The sequence below is a fragment of the Mus caroli genome, chromosome 5 (genome assembly GCF_900094665.2).
Source record: "Mus caroli chromosome 5, CAROLI_EIJ_v1.1, whole genome shotgun sequence".
Classification (NCBI taxonomy): Eukaryota; Metazoa; Chordata; class Mammalia; order Rodentia; family Muridae; genus Mus; species Mus caroli.
In genome coordinates, this window is record NC_034574.1 from 140,399,289 (window position 1) to 140,412,861 (window position 13,573).

The 13,573-nt window shown below is 44.5% G+C and overlaps 2 long non-coding RNA genes and 2 other non-coding genes across 7 annotated transcripts; all 4 read left to right on the top strand.

The window, feature by feature from the left end:
• Window positions 1–8,212: 8,212 nt before the first annotated feature.
• On the top strand, window positions 8,213–9,623 carry LOC115031088. 4 transcript variants are annotated; one of them, XR_003836666.1, is made up of 3 exons: window positions 8,213–8,313; window positions 9,338–9,416; window positions 9,604–9,623. It is a non-coding gene; the product is annotated as an uncharacterized LOC115031088 (long non-coding RNA). The 4 variants fall into 4 exon arrangements; XR_003836668.1 differs by lacking the exon at window positions 8,213–8,313 and adding an exon at window positions 8,322–8,432; XR_003836669.1 differs by lacking the exon at window positions 8,213–8,313 and adding an exon at window positions 8,450–8,712.
• On the top strand, window positions 9,623–10,607 carry LOC110295432. The gene is made up of 3 exons (XR_002378066.2): window positions 9,623–9,665; window positions 10,000–10,112; window positions 10,565–10,607. It is a non-coding gene; the product is annotated as an uncharacterized LOC110295432 (long non-coding RNA).
• Window positions 9,842–9,912, top strand: LOC115031181. The gene has a single exon (XR_003836801.1). It is a non-coding gene; the product is annotated as a small nucleolar RNA SNORD102 (small nucleolar RNA).
• On the top strand, window positions 10,148–10,276 carry LOC115031191. Its single transcript, XR_003836811.1, has one exon. It is a non-coding gene; the product is annotated as a small nucleolar RNA SNORA27 (small nucleolar RNA).
• Window positions 10,608–13,573: the final 2,966 nt, after the last annotated feature.

A 13,573-nucleotide genomic window follows, 5' to 3' on the forward strand; every position in this document is an offset into this window, starting at 1 on the left:
CAGGGAGGGCAGGGCATGTTGGGTCACAGCTTTCCCCATCAAGGTGGGGAAGATTTGACAAAAGGAGGCTACCTCTGAGCGTGTGTGTGTGTGTGTGTGTGTGTGTGGGTGGGTGAGTGGGTGCGTGCATGCATGTGTGTGCTCATGTGTGTGCTTTTGTGTGTGTGTGTGCAAGAACCAGCCATGGAGTTTCCCCCTCCCACATTTACACGGGTCCTAGGGATCAACTCAGGTCATTGATCTTGTGTGGCAGGCAGGCACTTTTCCTATTGAGCCTTCTCACCAATCCCCTTTGTCCTTTTTTCTTCAGCCTGGGATCCTAGATCATAAGATGGCACCTCCTACGTTACTCAGGATGGGTCTTCTCTCCTCAGTAAGAACTTTGCAGACATACCCAGACACCCAGACGTGTGTCTCCTAGGTGATTCCAGAGCCAGTTGCTCTGGATAAGGAGTAACCAACACAAGGACAGATCAAAAGGCAAAATTTAATCCTCATGAATGGTTTAAAGTTAGTCTGGAGTAAACGGCTGGCATCGGGATTCCTCCCTCCAGAGTTTGAAGGTATGGCACAAATTAACAGCATTAATGTCTGACAAAGGCTTAAATGCTACATGGCCTGCTTCAGCTACAAATCCGAGCTAAAACCTTAAAAAGGTTTGGTATCAATTATTTCACAGAAACATTTTGGTGTCATTTGTGGTTCTTCGTGATGACAACTCTCTGTTTCCAAAAGGAGCCTGTTTCAAAATTTCTTAGCATTATAGCAAATTTTGGCAACAGTGATTTCTCTAATGGATACAAAAGTTTCACTTTCCACTCAGCAAGGATGACAGCCAAAGTAATTTCCTCTACGTTCTTTTTATTCTGTTAAAATCCAGCCCGTACCTGAATGATAGCTCAGAGACAGAGACCAGATGTTGAACCCATCTGCAGGAAGCTGCTGGTGTCAGCACACACAATCCTAACTGCTCACAATTTCACACAGCAATGGGAAACACAACCTTGAGAGAACGTCTGTGGATCTCTCTTGAAAAATGTCCCCCAAGTAAAAAGTTTAGACAAGTATAGCAACCGCTGGATTCCCCTTCTTTCCTCACAGAGAGCTGATTAAATTGTGAGCACTTTTTTTTCTAAATGTCCGAAGACATGCCAGGATGAGCAAAAGCAAGCTAGGGATGGGATGCGTTTACATCTGTAAGCCGGCCCCAGGAAAGCAGAAAGCAGAGGTTGGACAGTTCAAGTTCAGGCCAGCCTGGGCTACACAATAATACTCTTTCAAAACAAACGACTCCTACTTTTTTTTTTTTTTTTTCCCTTCAAGACAGGGTTTCTCTGTATATCCCTGGCTGTCCTGGAACTCACTTCTGTAGACCAGGCTGGCCTCGAACTCATAAATCCACCTGCCTCTGCCTCCCAAGAGCTGGGATTAAAGGCGTGCACCACCACTGCCCAGTTGACTCCTGCTTTTTAAAACAAACAAACAAACAAACACCAAAAAAGCCCGTCTAACCTCCAGCTTGAAGCGATCAGCAAGGTTGCACTAAAACCTGTGTAGGATTCACACAGAGAAATGGACATGAGTCTATAAATCCAAGATCCTGGAAAACTTTGCAGGTCTGAGATCACTAAAGAAGCATGTAGCTGGACGGTGGCGGTGCATGCCTTTAATCCCAGCACTTGGGAGGCAGAGGCAGAGGCAGGAGGATTTCTGAGTTCAAGGCCAGATTGGTCTACAAAGTGATTTCCAGGACAGCCAGGACTATACAGAGAAACCCTGTCTTGAAAAAAACAAACAAACAAAAAAACCACCACCACCACCCCCAAAAAAAAAAACAACAAAAAGAAGAGGGGGCTGGAGAGATGGCTCAGCGGTTAAGAGCACTGACTGCTCTTCCAGAGATCCTGAGTTCAATTCCCAGCAACCACATGGTGGCTTACAACCATCCGTAATGAGATCTGGTGCCCTTTTCTGGTGTGTCTGAAGACAGCTACAGTGTACTTATATACAATAAATAAATATTAGAAGAAGCATGTATATTTGGGTCAGAGACTCACCCAAAAAGCAAAATAAAGCTGAAAGCAACTAGCCAGCTAATACATATGCTCAGCTTTCTTCTAACAGAGCGCATGCCTGCCTGCCTGTGTGGACTATGGGGTTCAGTCAATTCATGGCAAATATTCATTTATTTGTTTACTTACTTACTTTCTTGCTTATTTTTGGTGTTTTTGAGGCAGGGTTTCTCAGTGTAACTAGCCCGAGCTGTCCTGCTCTCTCTTTGTAGACCTGGCTGGCCTCCAACTCTCAGAGATCCACCTGCCTCTGCCTCACGAGTGTAGAGATTAAAAGCATGCACCACTATTCCTGGCCATGTCAAATATTTATAATCATTGATTTTCAATGAACTGGGAATTTAGCTCCAGAAACTTCTCAATTCATATTTCCATAATCAATCCATCTGTCAGTCAGGATAAGGACAAAAGCAAACTGCATCAGTATTCCAACCTGTATGAAGTAAGCATGTGGACCAGTGTGTGTCTCTGTTTTCTTTCTCACATAGAAAGATTGACTTTGGGGATGGAGAGATGGCTCAGCAGTTAAGAGCACTGACTGATCTTCCAGAGGTCCTGAGTTCAATTCCCAGCAACCACATGGTGGCTCACAACCATTTGTAATAGGATCCAATGCACTCTTCTGGTGTGTGTCTGAAGACAGCTGCAGTGTACTCATATAAATTTAAAAAATAAAGTCTTTTAAAAAGGAAGAAAAGGGGCTGGAGAGATGGCTCAGCGGTTAAGAGCAGTGGCAGCTCTTCCGAAGGTCCTGAGTTCAAATCCCAGCAACCACATGGTGGCTCACAACCATCTGTAATGAGATCTGACACCTTCTTCTGTTGTGTCTGAAGACAGCTACACTATAATAAATAAATAAATAAATAAATAAATAAATAAATAAATAAATCTTAAAAAAAAAAAAAGGAAGAAAGGAAGATTGGCTTTTCTAGGAAGACATGTTGCTGTATGGCACTTTTCCTGGGATGACACAGCACAAATATCTATTCACCTCTGAAAGAGAACTGACAGCCGGGCATGGTGGCGCATGCCTTTAATCCCAGCACTCGGGAGGCAGAGGCAGGCGGATTTCTGAGTTCGAGGCCAGCCTGGTCTACAGAGTGAGTTCCAGGACAGCCAGGGCTACACAGAGAAACCCTGTCTCGAAAAACGAAAAACAAAAAGAGAGAGAGAGAGAGAACTGATAACAGATCAAAGGAACAATATACCGCAGAAGTCCAGTGCTGTGAACCAGTAGTTCATTGGGGTTACTTCCAGGAGTGTGGGTGAGGGTCACTTACAAGAGTAGGGAGGACTCAAAGTCAGCTGCATCACCACAGCCCAGCCCAGAGCTGGAACCATAGAGCTCTCTGCACAAGTTACAGGCAACTCAGACAGGACAGGGAATCTCTTCCAGACAGTTCAGTTGCCTTGAGTCTCAGAAGCAGACTTTACCAAGTATGCAATGTTGAAGAGGCATGGGTCTTATGCATCTGATCAGTTTGGGGGAGGAGGAAAAAAAGAAGAAGAACAACAAAAAGAAGAGGAAGGGGAAGGGGAAGAAGCAAGCAAACACACTTTTAAATCATACTTCTGAGGTTAGAGACGTGGCTCAGCCGTCAAGAGCACTGGCTGCTCTTGCAGAGGACTGCTGGTTCAATTTCCAACACCCAAATGGTGGCTCACAATTTTCTATATTCCATGGGATCTTACCACCTTGTCTATCCTCTGTGGGTACTATGTACACACATACACACGCTCAGCTACACATACATACACACACATTAAATAATTTGTTTGTGTGTTTGTTTGGAGACAGGGTTTCTCTGCATAGCCCTGGCTGTCCTGGAAGTTATCACACACTACAGGCTGGTCCCAAGCTCAAAGATCTGTCTGCTGCTTCTGAAGTGCTGAAAATTAAGACCTGTGCCACCACGTGGCTCACCAAATAATTCTTTTTTTTTTAAGATTTATTTATTATATTTATATGAATACACTGCAGCTGTCTTCAGACACACACCAGAAGAGTACATTGGATCCTATTACAAATGGTTGTGAGTCACCATGTGGTTGATGGGAATTGAGCTCAGGACCTTTGGAAGAGCAGTCAGTGCTCTTAACTGCTGAGCCATCTCTCCAGCTCCAAATAATTGTTTATAAAATCCTTCATGCCGGGCGTGGTGGCATACACCTTTAATCCCAGCACTCAGGAGGCAGAGGCAGACGGATTTTTGAGTTCGAGGCCAGCCTGGTCTACAAAGTGAGTTCTGGGACAGCCAGGGCTACACAGAGAAACCCTGTCTTGAAAAACCAAAAAAAAAAAAAAAATCCTTCATAGACATAATGCAAAAACATACTATACAGAGATGCATTTATCTACATGACCTATTATCTTCACAATCTAAACTTTTTTCTCCCCCAGTGCTGATCAAACGGTGTTCTGCATGCTGGACAGTTTCTGCCCACTGAGCTACATCCCAGTCCAAAGCTCTGTTTTGTTTAGTGTTTTAGCCAAGTCTGTTTTACCCGTCCCTCTCTGTAGGAAGCCACCTCTTGCTGTTCACCTTCCTTCCTGTAGCTATTGGGTGATTTCATTTTTTCCGCTCTGCTGGAAGCACTCCACTTGTGTTTGTTGACCAGTGTCAGTCTTTCACTAAGTTAGACTCACTGTGTGAAGCTTTGTGATTGGTCCATTTCCTCCAATCGGGGAATACCAGTTTCCTCTGCACAACTCCCACAGTGCTCAAACTCAGTCTCTTCTATGAGGTCACTTGGGATAACGTATGGTCTTACCTTGCTCTCCTCAGTCTCCCTGTGGGTTCTTGAGAGCAAGGATCTCGTTTTACGCTTGTAGCCTCATCCTGTGTTACACAGTACCTGACTCAATCTAGATGCTTATAAATACTGAATGCAAAATGAATTCTTGCACTTGCTACATAGAGACAAATCGATCATGAGGAACTCAGGAAATGACTTTGCTTTCACGGTCTGTACAATGGAACTAGTGCCGCAGCTGTTTTTTAAAGTGGCAGGGCTAGGACATAGGCCAGTAGGAAAGCACTTGCCTAGCATACATGAGGTGTTTGATCACCAATAGTTCAAACCAATAAATAAAATAGAAGTGGTGGAGCATGCTTTTTATACCAGTCCTGGGGAGATGGGGGCTAGAAGATCTCTATGAGTTTGAGGCTAGCCTGGTCTACGTATTGAGACCTTGTCTCAAATAAATAAGACACCTGCAGTAAAAATAAGTTTTTTGTGGATGGCAAAGAAGCTAACTTTACAACTCAGCTGCCAGGGAGACTGAGGTAGAAGGATCATTTCAGCCCAAGAGTTCAAAGTAGCCTGAGAGATTTAATCAGAGCCCGTCTTCGTAATAAAGTGCACTGATGATTCCTCCTTCAGAGGAGAATGCTAAGCAAGCAAAACTGTTCCCTTTGGGAGCTACTTGGAATGCTTTAATGAAGTGATGTGCATACCTAACGTACAACCAGAAACGTCCTTGCTACCTGTCATCCCGACTGAAGTAAGAACAAGTTCACGAAAACTTGCATGGCTTTATCAAGAGAGAGAACAAATATTTAATTTTTATCAAGAGAAAAGTAAATTGTCCTGTATCCCACCTGATATTAGTTAAAAGAGCATGACGTCTCATTTCAGCATATCCACACAGTGCAATACTAGTTAGCATTAAATACTAGTTAGCATTAAATACTAGTTAGCATTAAATACTAGTTAGCATTAAATAGTGTTGAACTACTGACATGTGCAACATGACCGAATCTCAAAAACACTACGCAGGATAAAGAGAGAGAGAGAGAGAGAGAGAGAGAGAGAGAGAGAGAGAGAGAGAGAGAGAGAGAGAGAGAAAAGAACATATAAATTGTATGGTGCTGCTTACCTGCAATTAAACAACAATATTTTTATAGAAATTGGGATACTGGGCAGGGGTGTAGCTTAGCCTTGGAGCGCTTGTCTGATATACATTGTGCCTTCAATTCAATTCCCTAGCCCCTTTGTTTGTTTAATGAAAGAAAGAGACAAGAGGAATAATAGAGAAAAGAAATCAGAAATTAGAATATTTCATGATTCTGATGGGAGAGTAGATTGACTAGGAAGAAGTTCCAGGAATCTTGGGGGAGGTAACATTCTGAATATTGACTGCAGGTATAGGTTATGAAGCTTAAAAATGTTAGTACAAAAAAATCCAATTGTACAGTTAGGGTCTGCACAATTAGCATAAGTGTTTTAACTCTCAACTTATATACCTGAATATGTATGTGCATATACACCGAGGCATGAAACACACACACACACACACACAACACAGGCAATAGGTAAAGATTGGTAAAGTCTAAAACAATGACCCAGAGCAAAAACATGTTTAATCCTGGCGTTAATTTTTGTATAGTACTTTTATGTTCTTAACTCTTAGGCAAGCACTAGTATCATTTTGATTACACTCAACCCAAATCAACTAAAGTAAGTAATATGCTAGAGAACAGAAAAATCGGGCCAGATATGATGGTGTCCACCTTTAATCTCAGCACCCAGAGTGCAGAGACAGGCAGATCTCAAAACGCAGAGGTAGCCAGATTCCTCTGAGTTCCAAATAAGTCATAGCAACATAATGAAACTCTATCTCAAAATCAAACAAAAATTGCCCTGGGGATAAAATTTGTTATGACCAAGATAAAAATTAATTATAAGTAACCGTACATAATTTGGTCATAGATATTAAAGTTTGCTCAATAATTGAAGCCTTGGATTAAACTCCTGGTTAATTAAATCAGTTATGTTTTTCACACACTGAGATAGGGCTTCAGTCTTTTTTTTTTTTTTGGTTTTTAGAGAGTTTCTCTTTATAGCCCTGGCTGTTCTGGAACTCACTTTGTAGACCAGGCTGGCCTCGAACTCAGAAATCCACTTGCCTCTGCCTCCCGAGTACTGGGATTAAAGGCGTGTGCCACCACGCCCGGCTAGGGCTTCAGTCTTATTACAGAATCTTCCAATTAAATGCTCAGCATGTAGTATGTATGAATGGGATTTCAAACAACAGAACCTAACCCTGGCTGGATATGTCATTCGCTGGATTTTAGCGGATTTATTATTGGGGTTTATTAGCCGGATACAGTGGTTTTCAGAGTTCATAAATATTCAAGGATGAGGTTTGGAAGCAGGCAGAAGACTCTGGTCAGCAGGCTATCCTTGAGCATGGCTTGGCAGAGATCTCAGCTTGGTCTCTACAGTATGCAGCCCAGAGTAAAGATCAAAGACGAGCACTCTAGCCTCCTGGCTGAACCAGCACTCTAGTTTCTTGTTTTGCTGAAGGTGGGAACTACCTTCCCAAGAACGCATACTAAGGACAGAAATTAATGTCTCCAAATTTAAGTGGGGGGACTACTGCATATGTGGAATGACGATCCGAATAACTATTATAAAAATAACAATGTTCATCTCTCAAAGTCCTCATCTATTATTGGAGCGCTTGCAATATCTAATTCGGTTATCCCAATAGATTATTAGGAATACTGCTTCCAGTATGACTGACTAAACACCCTTATCTACAGCCAGGGAGACAGAAAGGGAAGGAAAAGTGAGGCTAATGGGGTGGCTATGATGAGAGTACTTTACACACACGCCTGTCTTAAGATGTCAAAATGAAACCTATTATTTTGTACAATTAGTAGACACTAGACAAGATAGGCGAGTCTCTAGATAGGCTCGAACTACAGGTATGAGAGGAAAGAAAACCAAAGTGAGGCGTTTTGTTTTGTTTGAGACAGGGTTTCGCCTATGTGGCTCAGGATGGTCTGGAAACTCAGGGGACATTCTTGCCTCTGCCTCCGGAAGGCTGGGATTATGAACATGCGCACTACGCACAGCTTTTCCAAAGTTTAACGAACCAGTTGTTTGAGCACCGCCGAACGCTGGGCAACCCAGAGAGGCGGTGCCTCCTACGTCACACGACGCAAGGTAACGTCAGCACGCTACGGAAGTCGCGTCTGGCTCTACGCCCGCAAGGGCCCCATTCCGGGCTGTCTAACAGGATGCCTGAGTGGTTTCTGTTGGCCTGCTGCCTTTAATCTGCGCCGGGGAGCGCGCTCTCACGGCGTCTTCAGGTTATCGGGGCGATGAGGTTCTCTCGACGAGCCTCGAGGGCCCAGCGTTTCTCTTCAGGCACCTTCGCGGGCAGCCCTCGGGCCTTGTAAGAGCGCGCAGCCCCGCCCTCCTCCTTTCGGCCGCCGCAGCCATCTTCCAGGTTGGTACGCGCGTGGCTCTCTCGCCTTGCTCTCCGCACACGCTGCGTGTGGCGCCCACGCCGCAGAGACTGCGTGTTAGGGGCGTGGGGAGACCGTCTGGAGGTCACTGCCCTGGGCGGTGTGTGCTAGGGAGCTTCTATTCGGGGAAGCCGGGCCTGGTGCAGTCTTGGTTGCCAGGCGTCCGCCCAATCCCAGACTTGAGCATGTGCTGTCGGGTTGGGACTTAGGATTCTGCTTGGGTCTTAACAATGCCGGGGTGCCGAAGCCTGCAGTTGGCTCGGGCGAGGAGGGTGCCCGCCGGGTCAGCCTGGTAATGATGTAATGGGGACCCCTCCTCTGGAAACATGAAACACTTAGGAATTTGCAAATTTTGGCCCTAGAAGAGGAGCGTGGGGAAGGTAACATTAAGGCTGCTGTTCCANTGCTTAAGACTACAAGGGCAAGGGGTTACGTCTAGTACACCATGCTTTGGAGCTTCCCTTGTGGTTAGGAATGGCGGGTATTTCTGCCCTGGATGACTGGAGTAATCCAAACCTTGTTGGTTTGTGGGAATACACGATCTGGTTCTAAATATGTGTAGTAGGTAAGTTCGTAGATGGTGCTAAATTAGCATTAAGTTTAGTTGGAGTGTGGTTTTCTATGCATGCTTCCTAATAACATTCGCAAGTGCAAGTATGCGATTAAGAGATTGTTGATAGAAAACTACGGTAGTAAAATGGAATTAAACAGCATCAAAGAGGCTGAGTTTGGTGGTCTCCAAGTTACCCTGGAGTTGCAGGTTGCAATGTATTGGCTTAAGTTCTAGCATCCAGTCTGTTGGTGCTAATGACAGAATTTGGCCTCTTTTGCTAAGAGGAATTGTGGGCACCCATTTTCAATTCCTGTGATTTGGAAGGTTGACAGAGGTGCTGAGGTTGAGGGTGCCTGGCCTGTGTGACAAGATGACTTTTGGGGGTGTGGTTATTGGGACAGTTAATAACATAAACTGAATTGTTATTTGACTGATAACTTTTCTGGTTTCAGTAACTCCCCAAAATGACGAACACAAAGGGAAAGAGGAGAGGCACCCGGTATATGTTCTCTAGGCCTTTTAGGAAACATGGTAAGTTTGTTATGTCTGTGCCTGGGGAGAAGTGGCATGTCTTAGTCTGGCTTTGCTTGTCAGAGACATTGTCCTTTACAGTGTATGTAACTGCCAAATGTGGACTTGGGTTGGAAACTGGTATACTCAAGAAAGTGTACCTGTGGTTCTAGAAGTCTTGATTTTTTTTTTTTTTTTCCTGTTGCAGGCGTTGTTCCTTTGGCCACATACATGCGAATCTACAAGAAGGGTGATATTGTAGACATCAAGGTAAGTTAGAGTGGAGGGAAGGGCACACGTGTATTAGGAATTGAGAGCACTGGCTCATGCCTTTGAGCCTAGCTAGCACTCAGGCTGTACAGTTAGACCCCCATATGAAGATAAAATTTGTTATTAGAGATGCCCGTGTCCTTTGATGGGCCGTTGAACAGATCCTGTCGCTCTGGAACTTAATGATGATCGTCTGTTTGATTGCTTGATGCAACGTGAAAACCACATTTCACCGGCTCTGAGAGTTCCTGAGCTGACCTTGAAAGGGAGCCTTGGTTAGTTACAAGGATCTGAAAAGAGGAATTTCTGGAATAACACTTTGTCTGTTGACTAGGGGATGGGCACTGTTCAAAAAGGAATGCCCCATAAGTGCTACCACGGCAAAACCGGAAGAGTCTACAATGTCACCCAGCATGCCGTGGGCATCATTGTCAACAAGCAGGTTAAGTGAGTAGAGCGCCTTTCTCTAAGTAGTTGGCCTCACCCCCCCTTTCACTTTGCCAATGGGACTTAATGTCTTCATTGGCCATTCAAGTGGGGCAAAGGAAATTACCTTTTAAAACTCAGGCAAACTTAAGTGTTTGTCTTGTAACCTGTCAGGGGAAACAGTGACGTTGGGAGGGGGATTCTGTGAGTGAGTGAGTGAGTGGTGCTGGTTTTTATAGCATCAAACCTTCATTACAGGCTTCCTTTGCCTGGTTTGGCTAAGTTACTGTGGTTTGGGGCCTGTTTTTATCAGAAAAGGCACTTTAAAGTGCTCTCGAGGCCTCCCTCTTCCTTTGGGTGAGAATGACATATCACCATGTTGATCTTGGGGGAAGTGTTAGCTAACAGCTGTCAGAACAGCATACATTGTACTGTGTTTCTGAATGAAGCATATCGGTCTTTGGTCATTCCAGGGGCAAAATTCTGGCCAAGAGGATCAATGTGCGGATTGAGCACATCAAGCACTCAAAGAGCAGGGACAGCTTCCTGAAGCGGGTGAAGGAGAACGACCAGAAGAAAAAGGAAGCCAAAGAGAAGGGCACCTGGGTGCAGCTGAAGCGCCAGGTGAGAGCTGCCTTGGCGGTGTTGTTAATCTTGAGGAACCTGTAGGACTTGGCTCACTTTGTTAAAAGAATTGTGTATTCATTAATTCCAAAAACCACTAAACTTCACTATAATTTCTTTTTTTTTTTCTTACCAGCCTGCACCACCCAGAGAAGCACACTTTGTGAGGACTAACGGAAAAGAGCCTGAGCTGTTGGAGCCCATTCCATATGAATTCATGGCCTAATTGTACACAAAGAAATAAAATACCAGCACCAGGACTGTGAAGTGTTTTCCTTAGACTGTAGTGTGGGGTTTGCTCATTGTCTTTCTTGTTCATATTTTACTAACTGTTCTTCTAAACGATATAGCTTAGTGTGCAGAAAATATCCTCTTGATTGGAAAATAGCCAAATATTTACAAAACAGGTACACTAGTTTGAAGAGGTTCTGTATGGGGGGGGGGTGCTGGAAAACATTAGTGGGTGGCCAGGCATGGTGGTATAGCTGTAACCCTTAGCACCAGGAGTCGGAGGCAGGGGGATCTTCAGGCTGCATGATGTGCATAGTAACATGCTGGTATCCCAAGGTAGGGATATCAGGGAGTGGGTGACTGTGGTTCCCACTTTGAAATTAATCATAATTCTCCAAAGTGAGCAAACAAAACTAAGCCAGGAGAGGGCCGGCCACAGTTGGTACTGTGAAAGCATTCTTTTCCTAAATATATTAGGAAATATACTCTACTCCTAAATAAATATTCCTTATATATGGTCCACCATACCATCTTTGAAACAATCTGGGCTTTGGTTGACCTTTCTGGTCTTTCAAATTGTACTTGGCGGGTACATTTAACATTGCCAGAGTGGGGAGAATAGAATCTAATGGACCTTAAGTATTCTCTGGTGGCCATTTCGGCAGTGCTGAGGTTGTAACCCAGGGTTGGAATCTGCAGTGACAAACTTGCTTGCTATGGCAGCTATACAGAGATTTACGGTATAGGTAAGATTCTCTAGAAGTACTGTGTCTTAGTGAAACAGATTGCTTGGTTAACATCCTGTTACGTAGAACTGTGAAGTCCCCATTAGCCACCTTCATAGGCAATGGAGCTAACATTCTTGCTACAGTGGTCATGGCTCATTAACACCCAATGATGTGTTTAAACCACCTGTCTGTGTCCACATGGTGTGAATGTGGGTGTGCATGTGTCCAGTGTTCAGTTCACACAATTGCCTTAGTTGTCATCACCTTCAAGCATGTCTTCAGTCAGGGCCTCTGTAGATGCCCACCCCAGTCATTGGTTGTGATTCTGTTAGAAGTAAATGCACTGGAAAGCTTCAACCGTTTTGTTAGTGATGGTTTGGTTTTGGTGAGACATGGTTTCTCTGTGCAGTCTGGCTGCCTTGGAAGACTAGGCTGGTCTCGAACTCAGAAATCCATCTGCCTCTCAAGTGCTGGGATTAAAGGCATGTGCCACCACTGCTCGGCTTAGTGATGGTTTTTAAGAGCAAATAATTAATTTGGCATCCCTGATTGCCAAAGTTAGTGCCTTGGGAAATAGGGTTCTGCTCTAGTCTTTGGTATGTTTCTCATTTTGGCTCACGGGCACTATGGTCTGTTTTTCAGAGGTTTTCTGTTAACTTCAGGAACTTAAAGCCTTGAGTTTAACTGGGCTTTGTTTACTTTTAGTAAAATCTCTCCATAGCATCCAAGTCTAAACAAAATCAAAATTTAGTTCATGTTTTCCCCCTTCATCCACAGCTTGAAGCTCTGGAATTGTTGGCTGCTGTGCTTGCTATTAGGGTGTGTGAACGCGGTGCTCTTGGGTAGTTGCCATCCGAGTGCGTGCAAGCACCTGTTCTAGTGAAAAGTATTTTACTGAGAATAGTGCCAAGATTATTTTTCTTCAAGACAGGGTATCTTAGAGTAGTCAGCCTGGGTTGTCCTGGACTTGCCTTGTAGACCAGGTGGCCTTGAACTCACAAATCTGCCCGTCTCTGCCTCCCAAGTGCTGAGATTAATGGTTGTGCCACCACAGCTGGCAGTACCAATATTGATCTATTAAGGGTGTGCAATATTATGTTCAGGACAACTTTTTTTTTTCCTTCGAGACAGGGTTTCTCTGTGTAGCCCTGGCTGTCCTGGAACACACTTCGTAGACCAGGCTGGCCTCGAACTCAGAAATCCGCCTGCCTCTGCCTCCCGAGTGCTGGGATTAAAGGCGTGTGCCACCACGCCCCGCTAGGACAGCTTTTGAGATGTGAGGACTGCTGTGTTGTATTGTGTTAGGAAACTGCAAGGATATGGTAGAACTGAGACATGTCTTGTCATGGAGAAACTGGACTCAGGGTAGCTAATATGAATGGATGGTCTTGTGTTAGACTTATTTTTTTGCTGTGGTTTGTAAAGCTAGTGTTTCTGTAGTCTGGCTACCATTTTGCTCGTAGTAACATGAGCACGTGGGACCAGAGTGAAGGATGCCTAGACGACCTGTGCACTTTACATAATTTATCCTGAGCAGAGGAGAGACCTTCCGTTCAGGAAGGCTAGTGAAGCTGACAGAACTCAGATGAGCCTCGGGTCTCAGCAAGTATATGATATTGGACCCCTCAAAGGGTGCGCATTAAGTGGAAGTGGAGAAAGCAAGCGGCTGGAGAGATGGATTCTCTTGTACCGGACCAGGTCCAGTTTTCAGCACCCACATGGTAGCTCACAACCCTCTTCAGGTCTCTTGAGTATATTACACACATGTACACATACAGACATGGAAATGTAACACAAAAAAATTTGTTTTGCCTGGTCGAGATGGCACTGGCCTTTAATCCCAGCACTCAGGATGTAGAGGCAGGCAAATCTCTTAAGTTTTAGGTGACCCTGGTCTAC